Source organism: Podarcis muralis, chromosome W (genome assembly GCF_964188315.1).
Source record: "Podarcis muralis chromosome W, rPodMur119.hap1.1, whole genome shotgun sequence".
Classification (NCBI taxonomy): Eukaryota; Metazoa; Chordata; class Lepidosauria; order Squamata; family Lacertidae; genus Podarcis; species Podarcis muralis.
In genome coordinates, this window is record NC_135674.1 from 3,875,517 (window position 1) to 3,888,149 (window position 12,633).

Sequence of the window (12,633 nt, forward strand, 5' to 3'; positions counted from 1 at the left end):
CGCCTGGCCAAGCGCTGCAGCCTGGGGAGTGGCCGTTGCCCAAGCTCGACAACTCGACAACTCGACAACTCGTGGAGGGCGCCCCCCTCTCTCTCTCCCTCTCTGCCTGGAGGGGAGGGGCTTTCCCTGCTCTTTGTTCCGTTTGAGCAAACACAGCAACGAAAAGAGGCGGGTGGGCAGTAAGACCCTGAGGCAGAATGCAGGAAAGCAGCCACTTCCTCTTTTCAGGTTTCCCTTCTCCGGTACCTACCCACCCACGTTTATTGCGAGGGAAATCTAGCTGACTGCAGGGAAGGGGTTGGGTGCATGTAATGTGTGACAAAGGCATCAGGTGTACGTCTACCGTATTGGGTAGAAAGGGTATAAGGGTGGGGAGGTAGAGTGCATTAAAAAAAACCAAAACATTGTGGATTTAAACAAGGAAAATGTAGCATAATCTACTGTTTGTAAGGGCCCTTTGGGATTGGTTTTACCCATCTCAGACAGTTAGCTCATAGTGTAAATAAAGATGGCTGTTGTTTACATTTTTTTAATAAAAGCATCAACAACGATCCTTTTGCACGGTCTGTTGTGCTGTGTTGCAGAACTTTTTGCAGTTGCAGGATTAGGGATGGTGTTCTGTGCTACAGTGGCGTAGCGTGGGGGGTGCAGGCTGGGCCGGCCACACCGGGCGCAACATCTGGGGGGCCGCGCTCCACGGGTTAGAGGGCACAAAATCCACAGGTTAGGGGGCGCAAATTACTTGCCTTGCCCCGGGTGCTGACAACCCACGCTACGCCACTGGGGAGGTCACAAGGGAGGAAAGAGCTCTGCACCTCAGCTCGGAATTCTTTTGGAAGAGTGGAGGGGAACAGAGGAAACCTTTCTTCCCTTTCAGTCTTTTCTCTCCCCCCCCCCTCCTTTTTCCTTTTCTCCCCCCCCCTTTTTTTTAAGAATATGCTATACGGAATTCCGAGGGGGAAATTCGCTAGGGATCTCGCCTTCCCCAGAAACCCCTCCACATACCTAGGGCGTGAGACAATGAGCTCGAGAAAGCCCTTTCCTTCCCCTGTCGCACCAAGCACCACATCTTTTTTTATTAATGAAAGACCCTGCTTCCCTCTTTCTGGTATGAAACCGTATCAATATGAACGGGGACTTGGGCATGAGCTCTGTATTTACATACTGCTGCGTATAGCCCAATCAAAAGCATCGGATTTGGACAGCTAGCCAATAGCGGATAGCGGCCTCGAGCAGCGGAGCTTCGCCAGCTTGACTGAGCTCCTGAGTGGCCGCCTGCTGAGAGAACAATGGACTCAGTCCATCAAAAGCCCATTAACTGGTTTCTATTGCCAAAAGTGATCCTTTGTTGCAAGAATTCTGTCAAGCCACTTCCCTTATGGACTGCCGGCTTAGGAAAAGCCCCTCACTTCAGAAAATCCACCCCCTGCATCAATTTCCTCCATTCCAACGCCATTCTTGCCCTTAAGGAAAGGACTCTTTCCCCCTCTATCTCCCGCCATAATCCCTCAAGCGTGAGGACACGTGTACACCCCGCCCCCCCCCCACCCAGGGAAGTGCCCAAAGGTGACAATTACTGAGCAGTTAAGTTGGCCAAAGAAACCAAGAGCCCATCCCCAGACTTGCACCAGGCTATGGATGTGCAGGAGGGACGCGGGTGGCACTGCGGTCTAAACCACAGAGCCTAGGGCAGAAGGTCGGCAGTTCGAATCCCCGCGACGGGCTGAGCTCCCGTTGCTCGGTCCCTGCTCCTGCCAACCTAGCAGTTCGAAAGCACGTCCAAGTGCAAGTAGATGAGTAGGTGCCGCTCTGGCGGGAAGGTAAACGGCGTTTCCGTGCGCAGCTCTGGCTCTGGCCACATGACCCGGAAGCTTTATGTTTTATTAGCGTTTTACAAAAAACATAGGTTTACAGAATAAAAAGAATTAAAACAGTAATTAACATACTAAAAAGAAAACATAAAAGGGGAAAAAAGGAAAAAAAAGAAAAAATACAAAATTCAAAAAACAAATAGCTAAGAATATTTTTTTAAAAAAATCCATTTTTCAATATCTTTAAGTTCATTTGCTTTTTCCTTGACCTCCTCACACCTCCCCTTTTTGTATTCCCATTTACATAATCAATTCAGCAGATCCTTACCCTCTTTCATTTATCTTAACTCTAAATCTTAACCTATTATAACTATGCATTTTCATCCGTTATCAATCCATATTTGCATATTCTTATTAACCTTGTTACCAATACCACTTATTTTCAATCCAACATCATTTTAACATTCATTAATTTTACAGTATTTCTGCAAGTAGTCTTTAAATTTCTTCCAATCTTCTTCCACCAACTCTTCTCCCTGGTCTCGGATTCTGCCAGTCATTTCTGCCAATTCCATATAGTCCATCACCTTCATCTGCCACTCTTCCAGGGTGGGTAAATCTTGTGTCTTCCAGTACTTTGCAATAAGTATTCTTGCTGCTGTTGTTGCATACATAAAGAAAGTTCTGTCCTTCTTTGACACCAATTGGCCGACAATGCCCAGGAGAAAGGCCTCTGGTTTCTTCAGGAAGGTATATTTAAATACCTTTTTCATTTCATTATAGATCATCTCCCAGAAAGCCTTAATCTTTGGGCACGTCCACCAAAGGTGAAAGAATGTACCTTCAGTTTCTTTGCATTTCCAACATTTATTATCGGGCAAATGATAGATTTTTGCAAGCTTGACTGGTGTCATGTACCACCTGTAAATCATTTTCATAATATTCTCTCTTAGGGCATTACATGCCGTAAATTTAATACCTGTGGTCCACAACTGTTCCCAGTCAGCAAACATAATGTTATGTCCAACATCCTGTGCCCATTTAATCATAGCAGATTTAACCGTCTCATCCTGAGTGTTCCATTTTAACAGCAAGCTATACATTCTTGAAAGTATCTTAGTTTTGGGATCTAACAATTCTGTTTCCAACTTTGATTTTTCCACCTGGAAGCCAATTTTTTTATTCAAATTATAAGCCTCTCTTATTTGATAATAATGAAGCCAGTCTCGCACTTTGTCTTTTAATTTCTCAAAATTCTGCAATTTCAATTTGTCTCCTTCTTGCTCCAAGGGGGGGGGGGGATGTTGGGACCCGGAAGCTTTATGGAGGCTCCCTCAGCGGCCAATAAGGTGAGATGAGCGCTGCAACCCCGAGTCGGTCATGACTGGACCTAATGGTCAGGGCTCCCTTTACCTTTAGCTTTACTTAAGAGGTGCCTGGACATGTTTGCCTGTGTTATTGTCTGATTATATCCTTATCCAACTGGTCTTAACAAGTTCCACAATTTAGCAGAGTAACATTCCCCTCTTCTAAAATTGGCAGCGGATGCGTTTGCTCAGGCTCGCTAAAGCCTCTATAATAACTGTTCTGGTATTTCCCCCTTATTCCCTCATAAAAGATAAGACATGACACAGTCTTCTATAAAAGTATTAAAAGAGTTTGCTCACATTCTGTTCACAATCGGATCCCAGAAGGCAAACTTAGCTTAGAAAAGTAACATACACTTGAAAACTATTCCATAAGAAGACAGTCCCTTTGTCCTCTCTTGGCTGGAGGCCAAGAGGGCATCTTTGGCTAAGCAGATGTTGCTTCTTCGATGCATGTGGTGAAAGAGAGAGAGAGATGGCTGCCCTGCCCTGTGCTTTTGTCGTTACCTGCACAGGTGAGGCCACACCCACCTTTAGTCACATGTAGAGGAAGTTTGTCCCAGCCCAGAAGGAAACAGGAAGTTTACCTGCTGGCTGGACAAACATTCCTCCCCATGTGTAAACATGTGCACTCTAGGAATGTTGTACTTGACTGCTCTTGTGCTTCACATCCCACAAGAGCATGTGGTGGGCCGGACTATATTTTGAAAAAATATAGTAGCCTCACACCCCAGAATTTTCTTCATCAATGCCAACTCACCCATAGAGGCAGAATAGGAAGCCAGCCCTCCAGGACTTGCTCCTCTGCTGTAAACATAGTTGAAGTTCAGCTGCAGCTAGTAAGACCAAGCACTGGGCGCCTCTCACAGAATCAAAGGCTAAAATTGGGTCGAGTGCTTCTCTCCAGAATTTCTTTCCAGGATTATGGCTTCACATGCAGTGAGGAAAAGCAGCACATATTTGGATGTTTGGATTCCTGACGATCGAGGAGCATGGGTACCCCCAACAAAAAAAAAATTAATTTGGAAAACATTTGGACTTTATGATCTGTATTGATATATTTTGGACTAATTGGTATGATATGTTTAATCTGGCAAATGGAAACTTAATAAAATTATTGGGGGAAAAGAAAAAGAGTGTGCTGCTCCACAAACCTTAAAAAGCACCCTCTCCAATGGCATGGCACTTGGATGACCCTGTGGTTCTACCCCTGGGGCTGAGGGTGATGAAAAAATTCCTGAGACAGCTAAAGTGCTGGTGGTGAAAAACCCACTTCAAATGAGACCAAACACGGGTTAAAGCTCAACGTCGAGCCTACCAAGTGGCCATAGCGACGGTGAGGAGGACCATTGTAGCTGGATCTGTTGGTGAAAACAGTACCAGGAGACTCTTTCAGGTGGTTCATAGTCTAACAGAAGACACCTTTGCCATCAGGGTCTGATACAGAGTCCAAGATCTCCTGCAATGACTCCTGTCATGAGTTTTTTTGCAGATAAAAAGAGGTGGACTCCACCAAGGTAGGAGGGTGCCAGAGCTCTGCCTAGTCAGAGACATAGTATGGCTTGCCAGTTCCCACGTGGAGGAGGGGGTAGGAGGGAGGGAAACAGGCGGAGTATGCATGCGCATTCGACTGCCTAATGGCATCCACATCACCCAGGGGATCACAGCCACAGAGATAAGAAAAGAAGAGCCACCCCATTGTCTGGAGAGGTCACTTACCTGATCGCATGGACAAGCCGTTGTCATCGGACCCCAGCGATGGAAGCGTGCAGCTGTATTGAGGCAGCACCAGGTGCTGAAATTGTGCACCTCTAAAAATTTTGTGCCTGGGGGCAACTGCCCCTGTGCCCCCACAGCCCACTACGCCACTGGGTCTAGTCAAGTAAAGTGAAGTTGATCCTCCACTGTGGGTTACTTTTGTTCAAAGCAAGATTCCTCTGGAGGGAGAGGATGTTGCAAAGTAAGTCAGAGGCAAAGCAGCCCAAAGCCAGGTTCTGTGTTTGCACACATGATTTGCAGTGAGCCAAGGGCTGAATTGCTGCTGTTGTTTCATAGCCCAGAACAGCAGGTGTAGGCGAAAGGTCTAAAGTTAGACAACCAGGTCTTGGTCAAGGCATCCGCTGACCAGCAAGCCATAGAGAAGAGGAACGTCAGCATTTCAACTCTGAGCCAAAAGTTTGGCTTTTGCTATTTCTGGACACCCTTGGTCATGAGCCAAGTGTGATTCTCAAACTGTGAATGCTGACTTTGCCAAATCCATACAGGCCCTTTTCATCTCTCATGCTCAGGAAGTCGCAGCCACAGCTCAGGAGAGGATTTTTCATTTGCTCCTTTTCCATGGGGTGGGGAAAACTCAACACTTTTAATCTTGTCTTATTTTTATGCAAATTGGGTGGTCCAAAACAAGGAGAGTTATATCTGCACCCTCTCTTTAGCACAGATGGCCTGCAGGAGAATTTCCTGTCCTTAAAAGTAAAACTGCACTTTTTTGGCAGTGCAACTGCAGGGAAGGCCTTGTCTGTCACGTTTGCAGTTGAAGGCAGAGCTTGGGGGGGGGGGCAGGAATGTTCAGCAGAGGGCAACCAAAATTATCAAGGGGCTGGAGCAACTCCCAGATGAGAAGCTAAAACATTTGGAGCTTTCTAGTTTAGGGGGGAAATGAGTAAGGGAGGACACGGTCAGGGGTACACGCATAGTGTAGAGAAAGTGGAATGCTCACAAGGCTGAGGGACTAGGCAAGACCAAGGCTATTTCAAAACCAGTTTTTAGGTGCATGTAGCTTTGTGTCCTATAGCTTTTAGCCCAATATTGATTGATGGGGAATGTGTGGGAATGTTCTGGGGTGCAGGAGAGGATATTTTGTGAAATTATATCCTAATCCAACTTGTGCTAACAAGTTCCCAAAATATCAGCAGAGTTTATGACATTTCCCCTTTTAAGTTCGCAACGCTAACCTCTGCACAGGTTCGCTAGAACCTCTATAATAATTACTCTGGTAATTTCCCCCTTTTGTTCCCTCTTAAAATACAAGACACAACACAGTCTTTATAAAAGTATAAAAGAGTTTACTCACGTTCTGTCCACAATAGGATCCCAGAAGGCAGACAGGCTTAAAAAGGTTACATACATTTAGAATCTATCTTATAGGAAGATAGTCCTTTCCTCCTCTCTTGGCTGAGAGCCAAGAGGGCATCCTGCTTCTTCGAAAGATGAAGATGAGAGAGGCAAGAGGCAAGAGATGGCTGCCTGCCCTGTGCTTTTATCATTTACCTGCACAGGTGAGGCCACACCCACCTCTGGTCACATACGGAGGAAGTCCGTCCCAGGAAGTTTACCTGCTTGCTGGACAGACATCCCTCCCCATGTTCTAACATGTACACTCTAGGAATGTTGTCATTGACTGCTCCTGTGTTTTACATCCCACAGAATGGAGGCTTATTTTGGGATGGTTTGTGGTGCACAGCCCTGTCTTGTCTTCTCCTCTTGTGTGTTTGTGTGTTTTTCCAAGGGCTTTTTGCTTGTTCACCGGGATCCTTCAGAAGGAAGAGACAAAAGAGGAGTAGTGACATTTTCCTGCAGGTACCATCTTATCGGGGGTCCCTTCTCTGCTATCTTTTCAATGCCTACTTCCTCTTCCTCTTTCAAGAGGCCTTCTAAGGAGAGATTTTTCTTAGTCTGCTTCTGTGTAGGAACTGTTTTTGGATGTTTTGGTTGTTTAACTGTTGTCTGTTTGCTGCCCTGGACTCCTTTGGGAGGAAGGGTGGGATATAAGGATGCCGAGTAGTGCCTCCTGCCCATAAGTGAAGGTTTTGTGGAGGCGCCATAGCCTCAGTGTGTCAGCACCTGCATTGCATGCAGAAGGTCCCAGGTGCAGTCCCTAGCACCTGCAGTTAGAAGCTTAATGTAGGTAGGAGCCTCTCTCTGCCCAAGACCTTGGAGAGCTTCTGCCACTCAGGATGGAAGTGGGCAATACTGGGCTAAATGGATCAATCAGGTTTAGGATCAGGGACTTCCTTCTCTTAAATGAGCTACCTTCCCAGGTGGATGAGCCCCACTGCTCGTCACTTCCCTCTACAGCACGGGCAGAAACCACCTTCTTGACTGTTGGACCCCTTAGTGGTCTCATCTGCTCAATTGGCCGGAGCCTGGCTGTCAGGGCTGATTCAGCTGCAGTTCAGCATCAAAACTCAGAGATGAGCAGTAAGGTGGACTCTTTCTTCAGAGAGACAAAATCCGACAGAGAAACTCCACAGGCAGGACTAGCCCCAGTTGCCAGAACGGAGGATCTTAGCCTCCTCCTAAGGCAGGGCTATCAGACATCAACAGCTTCTGGGTCTTCCTTTAAGATGCTCAACAATTTGGGGGTCTTCCTAAAAATAGCTCCACAGCTTTCGGGGTGTCTTGGTTTCTACTTTTAGAAATATGGCAACCCTATCCTAAGGCTCCTCCCCAGTCGGCTGACTTCCCAACAGTCGTGGAGGGGCTCTCTGTGCCTTTTGTTCTGCTCCATGTAATGCCTCCCTTGTTCCTGGGGACAGAGGAGGAGGGGAGAAGGGAACAGTGGACATGGCAGGTGCCTGGGGATCTGTTGTAGCCTCAGCCGCCACCACCTCCTCCTCCTCCTCAGCTGCCTCAGTCTCCCTTAAACCTGTTGCTTGTTTAGCCTCCAAGCCATCTGCTCCCCCTTCTTCTTCTTCTTCTTCTGACCTGTCTCCTGCATCCCACCAGCAGTCTCCTGGCTTGGGGCCTTCCCACTTTGATGCTTCCCTGGGGGGTTCCCTGGCTGTAGCCTCCTGCCATTCCTCCTCCTCTAGCCAGTACCCGACCCTAGCTTTGCATGCAGGGGAAGCCCCTAACTCACTGAGGGTTTGAGACCCATCAACTCCCCTCACCTTGTTAGCCCGCCAGTTGAAGCCATTCCTGGGGTGTGGCTGCTGCTTCAGGCTGACAGTTTCTAAGAGCCGCAGGTGAGAGCTGTAGTGACCAAAGGTGGACAAACTACCCCAGAAGGAGCACAATGTGCCCCCCACCAGAGGTACTACCCCTCCCCTCGCACCCTTGAGTCATGAAGGACAGAGAGTGGAGAGTTGAATGTGTGTAGAAACCAGCCTCCCTTAGGAAAACAAAGTTTACATTCATCACTCCACCCACTTTCACCTGTGGCCCCTCCCACCACAGGCACACGGCCCCTGGAAGGCTTCCCAGAGGAGAATATGGCCCTTAAGACTGAAAAAGAGCCCCCAACTCCAAACTAGTGACGAACTGCCATTGATGGCTCCAGCTGGATGTTGAAATCTCCCTCTAAGCTCCTTCTCAGATCCATGTTCCCTTTCTCCTTCTCAGATCCATGTTCCCGGTTCAATCTGTTGTATCTCCAGCTAGAATGTCCTCTGTCTGAAACCCTGGAGAGTTTTTGCTATCCATTGTGGACAAGACTGAGCTAGATAGAGCCATAGTGGGACTCAGTATAAGGCAGCCTCCTATTGTCCCAGCAACAAGCCTTTGCCATGCACAGAGGACTCCTTAAAGACATGAAATAAATAAAGCTGCCCTGGAAAGGGATGCTGAAAATTAGAAAGCCCTGGGACAACAAAACACAGTGCCTTTAAAGCACGGACCTGGGCCTAGGAAGCATGGGGCACCAGGTACCTGTGGCTGAGCCTTGAGAGACTGCTGTCCAAGGTGCTGAAGTGATTGAATACAAAGATGCAGCTGTTAGAATGTCAAGGGGCATGATGGTGCTTTGAATGCATAAAGCAGATGCGGCCTAACTTGCACAGTTGCAGAATGAAATGAATTGAGCTGTAGAAGCAGGACTACATGGGATGTAGAACGCTATACAGGAAATGGCTGGGGGTGGCCCACTGGGAGAGGCACATGATGCAAAAAGCGGCAGTTCCAACCCATTCATGGGAAAGAGAGCTCTGAAATCCTGGAGAGCAGCTGCTGGCTGTGGCAGACCATACAGAACTAGATGGCCCAGTGGTCTCACTGGGGTTTCAAGCCAGAACACAGCTTCAGCGCCCCCAGGACAAACCAATTTTTAATTCCCCAAACTCTTACTAATCAGAGTTTCCTTTTTAAAGCGACAGTAGTTCAAAGCATTGACTAGGGGCTTTTCAATGTTCAAAGGCACTTTGGATGCCTTGACTTGCAATCCTTACAACAACCCTGCAGAGCAGTTCAGTGTTATCTCGAGTTGCAGAATAGCGAGGCGCGATGCCGAGGCGGACGCAGGGTGGCCCACCTAAGGAGTTCATGGTAGGGGGACCGAATGAGGCCAAACTCCGTCTTTTGCTCTTATTGCAGCTGTGTCTTGGCTCTGTGCTCGCAAGTGTTCTAGTGACTTTCAGGTAACTTGGAAAGCATGGTAATGATGTCTTGGTTCTGAAGAATGATATTTCCCCCAGTCTGACTTAGTTATCCTGGTGATGATTCAGCTAGATGTTCTACACGCTGACCATATTCCAGAAGGGGTTGGTTGTCTTGGCCTTGCTTTGGCTTACTGAGATCTGTCTTCTCCCTATAGGTGCTCATTCTAAAATGGATAATTGTAACATTTGACTTCATTGATCAGAAGGAATATATGAATGTTCTCTATGGTTTCTTCTTCCGCTTCTTACAATACGAGAAATTGGTAAGATAAAAAGGAATGTTGAAGGAACTCGCTTTTATTCTGACATTGACCCAAATCAAACAATAAAGAGTACTTTCCGAACACACAACAGGACACCAGGTGAAAAGTGGGGCCTTAAAAATACCTCTCCCATTTCCTTCCTTTTCCTGTCTTGTTCCTTCCCAATGGGTGCCGGTCGCAGCGCCCCCCGGGTGCACAGCATGTTCAGGCAGGCAGGCAGGCAGGCAGGCAGCTATCCGATGTCGATCCCGCCCGTTCCTCCCTCCACCCCCCTATCCGATGGAGGGAGGGGGGGGGATCCTGTTCTGCATAGCTATCAATTCGGGTGTGATAGTCTTATGTTTGCATACTTATGGGAAAATAAAACTAATTTATTTTAGAGCTTGTATTTGTGTGTATTCATGGTATTATTTGTAGACCCAGTAGATGGCAGTGTGGTGTGGAGAGTGTTTTTGGCAGCTCCTGAAAGGATAGAGGGTGGAACATTGATGGCAGTGTGGTGTGGAGAGTGTTTTTGGCAGCTCCTGAAAGGATAGAGGGTGGAACATTGACCGTTCAAAGGCACCATAAGCAATATATATATATATCTCCACATTTTCCTAGCTACGTTTCCCCATAAAAGTATACACTCGAATACATTTGAATCAAATACATTTGGAACAAGTGATTGTTACATTTAAGGAACATTCTCTAGGCGATGAGATTGGGGGGAAATACAAAAACCCATTCGGATACATTTGGATACATTTAGAAAAGTACAGCATTTTGAGGGAAAATACATTTGAGTCGAAAACTACATTCAGATCCATTCTTAAAGTCAATGAGAAAGATACAGCAAAAAGGATACAATTCGATACAGCGAAAAAGGATCCATTCCCCAAGGCATCGTTGACCTTCTTGTAGGGTGTGAAGGCAGAATATGATCTATTTGATATTGGTAGGGTCCTTCTCCTTCATTCCCCTCTCTGACCCTGACTCTCTTACAACACAGGGACCATTCCAGAGTGTGGGCACAACTTCGGTCGGTCCGGCCTGATCCAGTGGAGCAGGGCAAAAAGGAGGCTGGCTTCCTGTCCTCAAGGCCGAGTTGGAGTCCAGAGAAGGAGCCTCGTCCGCAATCGGCAATTGGCTACCTTTGTCGAAGTAGCCAAGACTCTCAGTCTTCCAGAGGGAAAGGAGGAGTCTGTGAGAAGCACCAGGAGCCCCTGAAACTCTTTTGCAAGGAGGATGAAGCCCCCATCTGTGTGGTTTGGGGCAGATCCAAGAAGCACCAACACCACAAGGTGATTCCTCTGGAAGAGGCTGTCGAGGAATACAAGGTACCTTGAGGGGGAGAAATAGCTGTGTATTCTTCTTGGCAGGTGATCTTCTTAATTCTCAGATCCAAAGTAGGCATGGTATTCATTGGTGGTTGTTTATTACCTTAGAAGCAGCCAAGGGGAAGCCTGAGGGCTGCTGGGATGGCTGGGAGGAGGGAGTCAAAGTCTTTCTCTCTGCCAGGGGGGCCAAGGGATCTTCCCTGGAAATACAGCAGCTTCATGGGACCATGGCAGGGAGAGAAAGGGTTAACCTCATCCACATCCCCCAGCAAGGTTGCTTTGTACATATTTAGAGCACTACAAATGTGAATTGCACATGTCTCCTTTGGACGCGGGTGGCGCTGTGGGTTAAACCACAGAGGCTAGGACTTGCCGATCAGAAGGTCGGTGGTTCGAATCCCCACAACGGGGTGAGCTCCCGTTGCTCAGTCCCAGCTCCTGCCAACCTAGCAGTTCGAAAGCACGTCAAAGTGCAAGTAGATAAATAGGTACCGCTCCGGCGGGAAGGTAAACGGCGTTTCCGTGTGCTGCTCTGGTTTCACCAGAAGCGGCTTAGTCATGCTGGCCACATGACCCGGAAGCTGTACGCCGGCTCCCTCGGCCAATAAAGCGAGATGAGCGCTGCAACCCCAGAGTCGGCCACGACTGGACCTAATGGTCAGGGGTCCCTTTACCTTTACCTTTGGCTAGCAGGATGCTTCCTCAATACCCTGCCAAGCAGAGAGCAGCAAGGGGTCAGCTGCAAGGGGGTGGGGACTGGGGGCCAGTGTTATAAGGAAAAAACGGCTCCTTTTCCCTTCTGGGGTACCTCAGAGCCCATATAGAGTCCTTTGGTAGCTTCTCTATCGGTAGGAGAAAATAACAGAGGCCAACCAGAGAATATTGAGAAGCAAAGTAGCTAGTAAGCCAGATCTTTATTACCTGTTGCAACAGGGTGCTCACCCCCCCCCCCCCACGCAGGAGGGAGGAGGAGACCCCGAACCAAGTCCTTATATAGACATTTGAAATTGCCCACCCTGGAGCCCAAGACCACCCCTCCATACATCATACATGCATCACAGAAGGGGCGGCCTACAACAGACTCCTGTCTGGCAGGAAACCTGTTGATGGGTTTACCTGGCTGTTCATGGGTTTACCTGCATATTCTTTTGTGATGAGAACTACTTACAGTATTTATGTATGTGTTTATATCTTAGACCTTCTAATTCTCCTAACACCAGGAATTGACCAGATGGTGCAGGATGCCCCCCCCCCCCCAAGTATCTGTTGGAAGCAGATTTAGGAGTGGGGGGTGGAAGCACCTGCTGGTGGGGAGCACACTTCTTCTGGGGATGCTTCCTCCTCCTCCTCCTCCTCCTCCTCTTCCCACTTCTCCCTGGGGCCTCAAGATGAGAAGTCAGGCTGGAAGTCTCCTCGGAGAAGACAAAGGAGCAAGCATGGCTGCCTTTCCTCTTCTCCAGACCAGTTAGTTGGACTAGAAACCTTTCCCTTCCCAGTTC